Genomic DNA, 14,867 nt, shown 5'->3' with positions numbered 1-14,867 from the left:
CGCCATCTCCCCCCTTTCCCTCTCTCTCTATCCCCTTCTCTCTCTCTCTCTCTCTATATCCCATTCTCTCTTTGCATCTCTCCCTCCCCACCCTCTCTCTCTCTTTATCCCCCTCTCTCTCTCCATCTCTCTCTCTCGCTCTATCCCCTTCGCTCTCTCCATCTCTCCTTCCCCACCCTCTCTATCCCCTCTCTCTCTCTTCCCCCCTCTATCTCTCTTTCTCACTCCATCTCTCCCTCCCTCTCCCTCCACCTCTATCTCTCTCCATCTCTCCCTCCTTCTCTCTCTCTTTATCATTCCATCTCTCTTTCTCACTCCCTCTCAATATCTCTCTCTCCCTCTCTCTCTCTCCCTCTCCCTCTCTATCTCTCTCTCACCGTCCAGTGCGGGTCGCCTCCATCTTGGGGCCGGGGGTGGCGACAGATGCCGTCATTTCCGGGCTGAGTGAGGCCGCCCCGCAGCCTGCGGGTCAACGGGGCAACAGGGGGGCGGGGTCTGTCCCTGACGTCATTTCCGGGCTGATGCCCCCCTCTCCCTCCCTCTAGAATCTTTCAGCGGGGCGGCCTCACTCAGCCCGGATATGACGTCACCCGCCCCGCAGGCTGCTAGGTCGAGCTGCGGAGCGGCCTCAGCCCGGAAATGACGTACAACCGCGGCCCCAAAGACGGAGGCGACCTGCACTGGATGGTGAGAGAGAGGGAGAGAGGGAATGAGAGATGGAGAGAGGGAGGGGGGAGAGAGAGAGAGATGGAGGGAGAGGGGAGAAGAGAGGGAGAGAGATTTTAAAATGTTAAATCTTTTCTTAAGAAATGGATAGATGTTTAGATCTAGTAATTGAATTATGGAATGAGCTACAATTGGGTAACTAACTAATTATATGCTTTAATTTCAGGTCATTCAAGTAAGATTGTTTCATATTTGTTTCAGAATGCTCGAGGGGCCGAATGGTCTCTACTCCTGCACCTATTGTCTATGTTTCTATGTGTGTGTGTGTGGCCACAACTCTGTGATTTTGTGCGTGGGAAGGGAGAATGTATTTCAAGCCGTGACCTTTATATGTAAAATGATCCTAGATTTAGAACTCAAGTTACTGAACACTAATATTATTCCCCTCCCCTCCCCTCCCCTCCCCTCCGCTCTCCTCCGCTCTCCTCTCCTCTCCTCTCCTCCCCTCCCTCCCTCCCCTCACCTCCTCCTCCCCTCTCCTCTTCTCTCCTCCCCTCTCCCCTCTCCGCTCCTCTCCCCCCTCTCCTCCGCTCTCCGCTACTCTACTCCCCTCTCCTCTCCTCTGCTCCCCTCACCTCCAGCAACCTCTCCTCTCCTCCCCGCTCCTCCCCTCTCCTCCCCTCCCCTCCCCTCCCCTCTCCCTCCCCTCCCCTCTCCTCTCCTCCCCTCTCCTCTCCTCCCCTCTCCTCTCCTCTCCTCGCCTCTCCTCCCCTCTCCTCTCCTCTCCTCTCCTCTCCTCTCCTCTCCTCCCCTCTCCTCTCTTCTCCTCTCCACAGATTCACCGCTCTCTGTGTGTGGGGAAAAAAACGTTTTTCTCATCTCAGTCCTAAAAGATTTCCCCCTTATCCTTAAACTGTGGCCCCTTGTCCTGGACTTCCCCAACATCGGGAACAATCTTCCTGCATCTAGCCTGTCCAACCCCTTAAAGATTTTACAAGTTTCTATAAGATCCCCCCTCAATCTTCTAAATTCTAGCGAGTACAAGCCGAGTCTATCCAGTCTTTCTTCATATGAAAGTCCTGCCATCCCCGGAATCAGTCTGGTGAACCTTCTCTGTACTCCCTCTATGGCAAGAATGTCTTTCCTCAGATTAGGAGACCAAAACTGTACGCAATACTCCAGGTGTGGTCTCACCAAGACCCTGTACACCTGCAGAAGGTCCTCTTTGCTCCTGTACAATCCCAGGCATTTTAAGGATAAGGGGGAAATCTTTTAGGACCGAGATGAGAAAAACATTTTTTTTCCCACACAGAGAGTGGTGAATCTGTGGAATTCTCTGCCACAGAAGGTAGTTGAGGCCACAATTCATTGGCTATATTTAAGAGGGAGTTAGATGTGGCCCTTGTGGCTAAAGGGATCAGGGGGTATGGAGAGAAGGCAGGTACGGGATACTGAGTTGGATGATCAGCCGTGATCATATTGAATGGCGAATGGTGCAGGCTCGAAGGGCCGAATTGCCTCTACTCCTGCACCTGTTGCCTTAACACTGAGCACTCAGGAGGTACAGTGCGCTCTGCGTAGGATCAATCCGCGCAAGGCTGCAGGCCCGGATGGAGTCCAGGGAAGAGTATTAAAGGACTGTGCTGGACAGCTGGCGGAGGTATTCACGAGAATCTTCAATCTATCTCTATCTCTGGCAACGGTCCCCAAGTGCCTGAAAACAGCCACCATAGTGCCGGTGCCGAAAAAGTCCAAAATCACCAACCTCAACGACTACCGCCCGGTTGCCCTGACTCCAATCCCTATGAAGTGCTTCGAAAGGCTGGTCCTCTCCCATATTAAATCCAGCATCCCTGCCTCACTGGACTCCCATCAAATTGCATACAGGGCAAACAGATCGACAGAGGATGCCATCTCTCTGGCCCTTCACACTGTCCTGACTCACCTGGACAGACAGGGCACGTATGTGAGGATGCTCTTCATTGACTATAGCTCTGCATTCAATACGGTCATCCCCACCAAGCTCACCACCAAACTCCACCAGCTAGGCCTCAGCTCACCGGTATGCGCTTGGATCCTGAACTTTCTCACGGAGCGACCGCAGGCAGTGAGACTGGGCCCGCACCTGTCCTCCACCATCACCCTGAGCACGGCACACCACAGGGCTGTGTACTAAGCCCCATGCTCTACTCCCTCTTCACTCACGACTGTGTCCCTGCATTCGACACCAACACTATCGTGAAGTTTGCAGATGACACAACAGTGATTGGGCTGATCACCAACGGTGATGAAACAAACTACAGAGCGGAGGTGCAGAACCTGGCGGACTGGTGCGCCAATAACAACTTGGCACTAAACACCTCCAAGACCAAGGAGCTGATTATTGACTTCAGGAGATCCCATTCTGGAGAATACGCCCCAATCTCCATTTACGGGGAAAGTGTGGAGAGAGTGTCCAGCTTTAAGTTTCTGGGCACTCACTTTTCAGAAAACCTCACATGGTCCACAAACACCGCTGCGCTGGTCAAGAAGGCACAGCAACGACTGTTCTTCCTGAGGACATTAAAAAAGACTGGTCTGCCCCAACAGCTGCTGACAACATTCTACCGCTGCACCACAGAGAGCATACTAACGTATGGCATCTCTGTGTGGTATCTCAGCTGCACGGAGGCGGAGAGGAGAGCTCTTCAGTGCGTCGTCAACAGAGCGCAGCGGATCATCGGGACAGAGCTACCAGCCTCGGAGGGCATCTACCACACGCGGTGCCTCAGGAAGGCCCTCAGCATCCATAAGGACTCATCACACCCCTGCCACGGTCTGTTTCAACTACTTCCCTCCGGCAGACGTTACAAGGCCTTCTACGCCCGAACCTCCAGACTCAGGAACAGTTTTATCCCAAGAGCTATAGCGGCTCTGAACCGGCACTAATGAGTGCCCCCCCCACCCACCCCCTTTGGACAGTCTCCCTCAGATGGTCACGTCAATCAATTCAGCTTGCTTATTTATGTATTGTATTTATTTACCTTTCTTGTACATCAGTGGAGCTGCACACTAAATCTCGTTGCACTGACGTCCAATGACAATAAAAGATATTATTATTATTATTATTATTATTATGTTTCTATATCCAGGGACCTGCAGTGCAGCGGATCACCACACGGTGGGAGTGTTGTCCACAGAATGACCGGGCCTGCAGTGCCGCGGATCACCACACGGTGGGAGTGTTGACCACAGAATGGCCGGGCCTGCAGTGCAGCGGATCACCACATGGTGGGAGTGTTGACCACAAACTGGAGCGACTTATTTGATGCATTCAATGCACATTGGAAGTTGCTGTCTAAGGATTTGATTTAATTCTGCTCTTTACTGCAAAATGGTTCTTTATTGCCCTGTGGCCCGTTTCCTTTCCCCGCAATACACCCATTCCCCCGATGCCAACATTTGTAAAAGCCCTGAAACCAGGGAAACAGACAAATAGGTGCAGGAGTTGGGCCATTCCGACATTGGTGAGAATATTGAACAGACACAGATCGGTGATGTTTCAATGTTAATGTGAACTAGTCATTAACCACTTGTGTCAAACGGTTAATGATAAGTACCCTAAGCAAAGCATGAAGGACTTTCGGGTGAAAGGAAGCTGTGTGTGATGTATAGAGTGGTCATTCATTGAACTTTGGACTGGACCGATAGTTGTATATGGATGCTCTTGCACAATTAGAAACATAGACAACATAGACAATAGGTGCAGGAGTAGAGGCCATTCGGCCCTTCGAGCCTGCACCATTCGCCATTCAATATGATCATGGCTGATCATCCAACTCAGTATCCTGTACCTGCCTTCTCTCCATACCCCCTGATCCCTTTAGCCACAAGGGCCACATCTAACTCCCTCTTAAATATAGCCAATGAACTGTGGCCTCAACTACCTTCTGCGGGAGAGAATTCCACAGATTCACTCTCTGTTTTCCTCATCTCGGTCCTAAAAAATTTCCCCTTTATCCTTAAACTGTGACCCCTTGTTCTGGACTTCCCCAACATCGGGAACAATCTTCCTGCATCTAGCCTGTCCAACCCCTTAAGAATTTTGTACGTTTCTATAAGATCCCCCCTCAATCTTCTGAATTCCAGCGAGTACAAACCGAGTCTATCCAGTCTTTCTTCACATGAAAGTCCTGACATCCCAGGAATCAGTCTGGTGAACCTTCTCTGTACTCCCTCTATGTCAAGAATGTCTTTCCTCAGATTAGGAGACCAAAACTGTACACAATACTCCAGGTGTGGTCTCACCAAGACCCTGTACAACTGCAGTAGAACCTCCCTGCTCCTAGACTCAAATCCTCGATGGCAAGAATGTCTTTCCTCAGATTAGGAGACCAAAACTGTACGCAATACTCCAGGTGTGGTCTCACCAAGACCCTGTACAACTGCAGTAGAACCTCCCTGCTCCTAGACTCAAATCCTCTATGGCAAGAATGTCTTTCCTCAGATTAGGAGACCAAAACTGTACGCAATACTCCAAGTGTGGTCTCACCAAGACCCTGTACAACTGCAATAGAACCTCCCTGCTCCTAGACTCAAATCCTCTATGGCAAGAATGTCTTTCCTCAAATCAGACCAAAACTGTACGCAATACTCCAGGTGTGGTCTCACCAAGACCCTGTACAACTGCAGTAGAACCTCCCTGCTCCTAGACTCAAATCCTCTATGGCAAGAATGTCTTTCCTCAGATTAGGAGACCAAAACTGTACGCAATACTCCAGGTGTGGTCTCACCAAGACCCTGTACAACTGCAGTAGAACCTCCCTGCTCCTAGACTCAAATCCTTTGTGAGGTCCTCTGAAATATTAGATTAATTCAATGCACATTGGAAGTTGTTGTATAAAAATGAGATTTAGTTGTCCTCTTCACATTCAATCAACCTTCATTGCCATCTTGCAAAGCAACAATTGTACAGTGCAAAATGAGAAGACGATTGCCAGGGAATACCGGAGCATCGCACATGAAACTTAAAACATTTCATACATAATAACAGTAAACACAATCCAGTCCCTGATGAAACAGTATAGTTTTTTTAAAAATACTTTATTTTATTAGAAGTACAATCATATGGCACCGAAGTGCCTAATATATATTTTCATAATTCATAGAAACATAGACAATAGGTGCAGGAGTAGAGGCCATTTGGCTCTTCGAGCCTGCACCATTCGCCATTTAATATGATCATGGCTGATGGATCACAAACTTTAGTTACAAACCCCCAAACAACAGGAACTTAGTCAAAGGGTGCTGGACGCTCACCGCTGTGGGTCGGCCTGTGCTGTCACAGGCTGGACATACGGGTGAAACCCTTGCCACACTCAGCGCACACAAAGGGTCTCTCTCCGGTGTGTATCCGCTGGTGCTCCCGCAGCCCCCGTGCTCTCTTGTCACAGTGGGAGCAGCTGCTCACCGGCGTGGGCCCGCCGGTGCTGCCGCAACCCCCGCGAGCTGTCAAACGACTCACCACAGTACGGGCAGTCGTAGGGCGGGCCACTGGTGTGCACGTGCTGGTGAGACAGGGCGTGGGAGTCCATGGCAGAGTGCTCTCCACACACCGGGCTGGGGACCGGACGGTTGCCGGCGTGAACCCGCTGGTGGGACAGCAGCCGGGTGGAGCGGGTGAAGCCCTTGCCGCACTGGGCACAGGTGTAGGGGCGCTCGCCGGTGTGGGTGCGCTGGTGCACCAGCAGGCTGTCACTGCGGGTGAAGCCCTTGCCGCACTGGGCGCAGGTGAAGGGGTGCTCGCCGGTGTGGGTGCGCTGGTGCATCAGCAGGGCGCTGGACTGGGTGAAGCCCTTGCTGCACTGGGCACAAGTGTAGGGGCGCTCGCCGGTGTGGGTGAGCTGGTGCTTCAGCAGATGGCCGTATTGGGCAAAGCCCTTGCCACACTGGGCACAGGTGTAGGGGCGCTCGCCGGTGTGGGTGCGCTGGTGCTTCAGCAGGCAGTCAGAGCGGGTGAAGCCCTTGCCGCAGTGGGCGCAGGTGTAGGGCCGCTCCCCGGTGTGGGTGCGCTGGTGCTGCAGCAGATTGCCGTATTGGGTGAAGCCCTTGCCGCACTGGGCGCAGGTGTAGGGGCGCTCGCCGGTGTGGGTGCGCTGGTGCTTCAGCAGACTGCTGGAGTGGGTGAAGCCCTTGCCGCACTGGGCACAGGTGTAGGGCCGCTCCCCGGTGTGGGTGCGCTGGTGCTGCAGCAGATTGCTGTATTGGGTGAAGCCCTTGCCGCACTGGGCGCAGGTGTAGGGGCGCTCGCCGGTGTGGGTGCGCTGGTGCTTCAGCAGGCCACTGGGTTCGATGAAGCCCTTGCCGCACTGGGCACAGGTGTAGGGGCGCACGCGGGTGTGGGTGCGCTGGTGCATCAGCAGGTAGTCAGAGTGGGTGAAGCCCTTGCCGCACTGGGCGCAGGTGAAGGGGCGCTCGCCGGTGTGGTTGCACTGGTGCAGCAGCAGGTTGCTGGACTGGGTGAATCCCTTGCCGCACTGGGCGCAGGTATAGGGCCGCTCGCCGGTGTGGGTGCGCTGGTGAACCAGCAGGTGGCTGGATTGGGTGAAGCTCTTGCCGCACTGGGCACAGGTGTAGGGGCGCTCACCGGTGTGGGTGCGCTGGTGATCCAGCAGGTTGCTGCGCTGGGAGAAGCTCTTGCCGCACTGGCCACAGGTGTAGGGCCGCTCGCCGGTGTGGGTGCGCTGGTGCTCCAGCAGGTTGCTGGACTTGGTAAAGCCCTTGCCGCAGTCACTGCAGGTGAAGGGCCGCTCCCCAGTGTGCAGGCGCCTGTACACCTTCAGGTCCTTGGGCGACTTGAAGCCTTTGCCGCAGTCAGGGAAGGTGAAGGGCCGCTCACTGCTGTGCACCTGCTGGTGCTCACACAGCCCCGACAACTGGGTAAAGCTCTTGCCGCATGTGGAGCAGCCATAGGGCCTCTCGCCCGTGTGCACCCGCCGGTGTCTCTTCAGGACCATCGCCGTCTTGAAGCTCTTGCCGCAGTCTGAGCAGTCAAAGGGGCGTTCCTCCATGTGCACCCGCCGGTGGATATCCAGCTCGCTCGGGCTCCGGCAGGCCTTGCCACACACGTCGCACTCATAACGCTTCTCCATGTTGTGCCCCGTCATCTGGTCCTCCATCGAAGCTCAGCCCCTCGAAGCTCAGCCCGCACACCGAGCAGATGGGCTCACCTGCACGCTGTCTGCCCTCAATGGTCGCTCACGTCCCCGTCTCTCCGTCCACAGCAACGGCTCCTAAACCCTGCAGGAGGGGAACACAGAGAGTCAACAAGCTGGCAAACAGGACATTATTAACTTGTGAACATTACAAGTGCTTGAGGGGGTGGTGAAAAAGTTACTTTTATAACTACTAAACCAGGTTCGCTTCTTAATAAACAGACACCACACAAACTGTTTTGGTAGACCAGTTCAAAACTTTACTTAACATCGGCCGATGGAAGGGAGCAAGAATTCCAGCTAAGTGACCAATATAGACACTCAACTGTCCTCTGTTCCCTTCTCTGAACAACAGAATTACATTGCATTATATAGTGTTTCTTTGTCACATTAGCACATTCCACAGACATTCGTCATGGTCAGAGGTACAGGAAAAGGCATCACATCAAAGGCCTTTTGTTTACAGGTTATGATATACTAAAAACATTGGCCATTTGTTTTAGGTCATTTTATCTTCAAAGAGATCATCCTAGCTCTTTGCTGTTTCCTCTCTGTCACTTGGTCCTTCATAAACATAGGCCATTTGTTTTAGGTCATTTTATCTTCAAAGAGATCATCCTAGCTCTTTGCTGTTTCTTCTCTGTCACTTGGTCCTTCATAAACATAGGCCATTTGTTTTAGGTCATTTTATCTTCAAAGAGATCATCCTAGCTCTTTGCTGTTTCTTCTCTGTCACTTGGTCCTTCATAAACATAGGCCATTTGGTTTATGGCATCTTATCTTTCCACTTCCCTGGATCCTCTCCCATCACTTTGCCCCTCCTAAACATTGGTCATTTGGTTTATGGCATCTTACTTCAAAGATGTGACTAGCTGTTTCTCTCTTCCTTATTGCCTCCTCCCCCATAAACATTGGTCATTTGGTTCATAGCATCTTACTTCAAAGATGTGACTAGCTGTTTCTCTCTTCCTTTATTGCCTCCTCCCCCATAAACATTGGTCATTTGGTTCATAGCATCTTACTTCAAAGATGTGACTAGCTGTTTCTTTCTCTGTCACTTCCTCACTTGGGAGACAATGTTATGGTAATTATTATCCCACACACTGCAAACCTGAGGCAAGCCTAATTTGACACTAAATATGAGCTGTAAGCTAGCCCAGAAACCCATTTTAATTTCTTCTTATTTTTATAACTTTATTCGGCTTCATCATTCCATCCTTTTATCAAAATTTTGATAACTACAGTCCTTGCCGAATACATACAAAAGACCATAAGCATCGCATTAGACAAATTACGAGTACAACTAGTAATACAATCAATCCATAGTGGACAATCATTCCCCAAGTCCCTCCAAACATATTAAATGGCCACCAACCTCCACCGGAGCTATAACCATGTAATTCAGCTCCTACCTTCCTTATTTTAGCTATTTCCATTCTGATATGGGCAGCCAAGTTGGTAATGTTGGAGGAAGCATCGGGAATAAAAGTGCAACATTCTCGATCTATTATTGCACATGTCCCTCCCTTTTCTGCCAGGATAAAATCTAAGGCCATTCTATTTTGTAATACTACGGTCCTAATAGCTACCATTTCAGCTGTTACCCCTTCTACCTCCTCCTGGGTTGCACTTAAGGAGATGGCAGTGGCATTAGCAAGTGTCTCTAAAGCGGAGGCCATTGTAATTAGTTCCCGTGACACTATTATACTACCAAAGGACGGGAAGAGTATCATAAAAAATTGCTCAGCCTTTGTTAGGCTTCGCTTGGAAATCCCCGTGTGCTGGTGCAACTGGCTCATGCTTCTCATACGTGGGACCACATATGCAACATAACAACACCCTGTCCAGTGATGGGGTCCTTTTAGTCGTTCCCAAGCTGCCTCGTCAGCCGGTGGCATTCCTGGTAACCATGGGTAGGCCCAGGATCCACATACAAAATATGTACCATTAACTGGTCGGGGTGGGCCGATAATGGTGGCTGCCTGAGTTGACATACAAGTACTGTTTCCCAAGAATACGCCTGTGTCTTGGTGGTGGCAAAAACAGGTAGTATTAACTGGCCTGTGCGGATCTTTTACTATCTGTAGTCGGGGTATATCTGCTGCATTTGTCACGTTCAATTTCCAATCTCCTTTGAAGGGAGGGGTGTACCATCCTTCAAAATCATTGTATGTCGGGCCTCCATAGGTGATGTTTATTGTTCGTTTTTGGTATTTGTTATCCGTATGATTTTTAGGCATGACGATTTTTTAGCAGAGTTACTAAAGCACCTCATCGCTAGTCTCTCGGTAAGGTTTAATGGAATGGGGACCAGGGGAAATCCTTCCTTACTGCTAGTCGGAACACCGGTGCATACCCAACATTCAGTCCCATGTGCCCGTACGGCAAACTCATGGCTCATAGCCAGATAAGTATTAGTCCATGTTACCCTGGCCATGGTTAGGATCGTCAGTAGAGCGAACATCACTCGTGCCATTCTTGTATCCAATCTTTTTGCAGTCGGAGAGATGTATCCAACGTGGATGGTTTTCAACCTTCACTGCTGTTGGTGTAGTCAGCAGCACCTGGTATGGTCCGTTCCAACGGGGGTCGAGTTTCTTGCGGTTCCAATTTCTGATAAGTACGTAGTCCCCTGGTTGGACTATTTCGCACTGGTCAGCATCAGGTAGCGGCCTCTGGGACTCCTTTACCTGTAAATGCAATGCTCATGAGGTGATGTCGCCCAAATCTGATGTTTGTCCATGTCGTTTGCTGTTGGCTGATGGCGGCTGATAACTCCTTCAATGATCTGGTTCTCTTGCCAATATTCCAACGTTCCCTGAGAAAAATATTGCTCGCCCAGTATGTTACTTGCTTGATTGCATAACTCGTAGGTGAGGTACCCCAGCTCTTTGGCTGAGTGGTCTGCCCTCACTGAGGTGGTTACATGAGGTGCCACTAGAAAAGCATTCTGTTTCCACAACCCTTCCTCCACTTGCACGATCAAGGCAGTGCCAGGTTCGCCTGACACTGTTCCTATCAAGCGGACCCTAGTCGCTTCCCTATCAGTGAACTAAAATAATCTTCCATTTCGGGATTGAAACCCGTAGGATCATAACATAAGGTCACATGTGGATCGGGTGTATTTCTAAAGACTGGTGCTGACAAAAGATCAATAGCCCACCATTGAGGTGTTGGGAAGTGTGTGTGCATCATCTTCTGGGTCTGGAGGTGAATCCCCTCGTCAGTGCAGATAATTCCGGCTTTTAATCCTATCAATAGGTCTCTGCCTGCGAGGTTTGCAGCCAAGAAATGGTGTAACGGAAAAAGGGAGGGTACATTGTTCCTGTCCATAGGTTACAGTCAGAGGCTGAGTTAGTGGGTAACACCGTACTTTCCCATCCAATCCTGATAATCGTGTTACATGGTCTGACATGGGAACTCCAAGAGATGCCGCAAGCTCCTGATTCAGGGTAGATGAGGTTGCTCCTGTATCAATCAAAAACGGAACTCTGGTGTCCCCCAGCATCATGTTTACTACGGGTTCTTCATCGGGGTTGGCGATTAATGGGAATAGATGCTGGACAGGAAAGTGGGTGGGTCATTGGGAAAACGGGTTGTTGGTAGAGTACGGTGCCTGTCTTCCCCGTACTTCCCCGGAGACACCAGAGGGACATTCCCTTTTCCAATGCCCTCTTCCCCCACACCGAAAACAGCCTCCCTCCAGTTCCCCTCTCACCACGTGATCTTCCCTGCCCTGGGTGGTTTTGATTTGTCTTCCCTGGAATTCTCCCCATCGTGGTCTATCCCATTGTGGTCTGGGTGGAAAACCCCTTCCTCTACCAGGGTGCTCCCGTTCCCAGGTCTCATAGCCAGAGCCTGGTAGGATTCCTCAGCTGCTGGATCCCACATATAATATTCAGTTTTTATTCTGGGTGCACTGGTGGCAGCCGTGTTTCCAGCACCGTCAGCCCAAAAGGCAGCTACTGCACGTCTCATCTGGGTTATGTCGTTGTCTGACCAGTTTAAGTCTGTTTTAAATCATTGACTGTACTTAAGAGGGAGACAACTCATTAACATAGCATTAAAAGCTGGGACCTATTGCCCGCATTGTATACAGCGTCTCCTGCAAAGGTCCCATAGATACTAGTGAATCGATCCAGATACGACTGGGGGTCTTCCTTTGGCCCGGGCTTACAATCGAGGACCACCGACATGTTAATTGGTTTCTTCAAACATTCAAACAGATGGGTCATCATAAAATCTACACAAACTGTCTCGTCTGCATGTGCCGGCACGGCTTTTAGTGCCTGCCAAGTCTGATGTGTCATAACATCCTTCCACTTCTGTCGTTCGGCCGCCTGACAAAAGTGAAAGGTCATGGACCAATATCACGGTCTGTAGCCTGATAATATTCCACCGTACTGCGGAGGTATTCTACAAATTCCTTCGGGGTCTTATGGCGGTCTGGGGCTTTATCCCGTATCATACATTGCTCGTGTGGTCTCCACGGTGCGTATATTTGCATGGTATCGGCCTGATTAGGTTCACCGCCCTAGGGTTTGGCACCGCTCTCATAGGGAGGTTCTGTGCAGCCCTAGGGTTTGTTTTTACTCGCTCCCCAATGGATACCACCGTGTTAATCGCTTCATCTTGGACACTGTCCATCAGCTCACTCATGTTCTTCCTTTAGTATTTCACCGTAGCTTGTAAGGTCGGAACTTCGGGTATATAGATATTACTGACGGAGCCGCCAGGGTAAGGATGCCATTGCTACTGGTAGGACGTAGGAGGTGGACGTCTCCCAGGATTATCTAACTCCTCATCTTCACTACCAAACAGGGGTCGTCGTGCCAGACAATGAAGTCTCCTCCAGAGGATTTATCAGTACTGGGTTTATTTGTACTAACCATCACCTGTTATCACCTCCCGCCTGTCTCTTAATTATTTTCTCTTGTTCCTTCCGCCCACTGGCATTCTAGTTGCAATACTTTCCATCCTTTCATAGTGCCATCCTTATTTCGTAACTCTATCCCTTGTTTACACGCCGTATCCATCCAACTTCGATCTCTACTCTCCTCACTGCTTCTTTCTGCTTCTGCTTTCCACGTCTTAATTCCCTTCTTCCATTTCTTTCCTGCCTTCCTTCCCATATCAACATTTCTGCTTTTTTAATTGTCCTCGACATTCCATGTGCCCCCCTACTGGCCAGGCTTCATCCCCCAACCGTTTGGTCAACTTGTAACTTAACATTCTAAATTTCTTATATACTTAGGATTCAAATAACACATATGTTGGAACGGGGGTTCCCCCCTCACTGTTATCCAAAGCATTCCCCCATAGCTAGATAGAGAAAAAGAGAGAAAAAAAGAAAAAGAAAAAAGAAAGCAGACCGCTTAATTCCGAAACGTCCAAAATATATCAACCAGGCCCGACTCGCGACTCGAGACCCCAGTTTCTCAATTTGGCTGACTGGTTTAACTTTGTAATATACAACGCCACTTATTTCTCAATCCGACAACTCCCCGGATGTTTCAATAAGCCAGACGCACACCCTCACCTCCCGTATCTCAACCCGACAAAACACGGATGTCTCAACGAGGCCGATAAAGCCCTTAGTAGAGAGAAAAGAAAAAACAAAGAGAGATTGACAGAGAGAGAGAAAGAGAACCACTCACGTCCTTCTTAACAAGATACACAAGCCCTTCTTAAAAATACAAGCACAAGTCTGTCTTAAAAATACATACACAATCCCCACTAAAAAACCTATAAAGCCCAACTGGTCTTACCTTAGTCTGTTGCTAAGAACCTCGGCAGGGAACCTGGATCACCTCTGACGAAGGATCACAGATGTTCCCGGGAGTTTTTAGGGAGTCGGTCGTACAAAGGGGCCGATAGAGCTCAGTTAGCTCCCTTCCATCCCGGCAACCTCTGCAACCTCTGCACAGTCAGTCGTCGATGTGGTCCCAGCGAGGCCTGCCAAAAAAAACGCCAATGAAAAGTTACTTTTATAACTACTAAACCAGGTTCGCTTCTTAATAAACAGAAACCACAACAAACTGTTTTGGTAGACCAGTTCAAAACTTTACTTAACATCGGCCGATGGAAGGGAGCAAGAATTCCAGCTAAGTGACCAATATAGACACTCAACTGTCCTCTGTTCCCTTCTCTGAACAACAGAATTACATTGCATTATATAGTGTTTCTTTGTCACATTAGCACATTCCACAGACATTCGTCAGGTCAGAGGTACAGGAAAAGGCATCACATCAAAGGCCTTTTGTTTACAGGTTATGATATACTAAAAACATTGGCCATTTGTTTTAGGTCATTTTATCTTCAAAGAGATCATCCTAGCTCTTTGCTGTTTCCCTCTCTGTCACTTGGTCCTTCATAAACATAGGCCATTTGTTTTAGGTCATTTATCTTCAAAGAGATCATCCTAGCTCTTTGCTGTTCTTCTCTGTCACTTGGTCCTTCATAAACATAGGCCATTTGTTTTAGGTCATTTTATCTTCAAGAGATCAGCCTAGCTCTTTGCTGTTTCTTCTCTGTCACTTGGTCCTCCATAACATGGCCATTTGGTTATGGCATCTTATCTTTCCACTTCCCTTCCTGATCCTCTCCCATCACTTTGCCCCTCCTCAACATTGGTCCTTTGGTTTATGGCATCTTACTTCAAAGATGTGACTAGCTGTTTTCTCCTCTTCCTTTATTGCCTCCCTCCCCCATAAACCTTTGGTCTTTGGTTCATAGCATCTTACTTCCAAGATGTTACTAGCTGTTTCTCTCTTCCTTTATTGCCTCCTCCCCCATAAACATTGGTCTTTGGTTCATAGCATCTTACTTCAAAGATGTGACTAGCTGTTTCGTCTCGTCTTCCTCCCTTGGGAGACAATGTTATGGTAAATTATCCCACACACTGCAACCTGAGGCACAAGTAATTGACACTAAATATGAGCTGTAAGCTAGCCCAGAAACCCATTTTAATTTCTTCTTATTTTTATAACTTTATTCGGCTTCATCACG

General features: G+C 49.6%; 1 long non-coding RNA gene across 1 annotated transcript; it reads right to left on the bottom strand.

The window, feature by feature from the left end:
- Positions 1-10,069: 10,069 nt before the first annotated feature.
- On the bottom strand, positions 10,070-13,664 carry LOC116970343. Its single transcript, XR_004411110.1, has 2 exons — positions 13,628-13,664; positions 10,070-10,563 (listed from the first exon to the last, which is right to left on the bottom strand). It is a non-coding gene; the product is annotated as an uncharacterized LOC116970343 (long non-coding RNA).
- Positions 13,665-14,867: the final 1,203 nt, after the last annotated feature.

The sequence above is a fragment of the Amblyraja radiata genome, unplaced genomic scaffold (genome assembly GCF_010909765.2).
Source record: "Amblyraja radiata isolate CabotCenter1 unplaced genomic scaffold, sAmbRad1.1.pri scaffold_774_ctg1, whole genome shotgun sequence".
NCBI classification, from domain to species: domain Eukaryota; kingdom Metazoa; phylum Chordata; class Chondrichthyes; order Rajiformes; family Rajidae; genus Amblyraja; species Amblyraja radiata.
The sequence above is the reverse complement of the archived record's forward strand: the minus strand, read 5'-3'. Positions and strand labels throughout refer to the sequence as shown.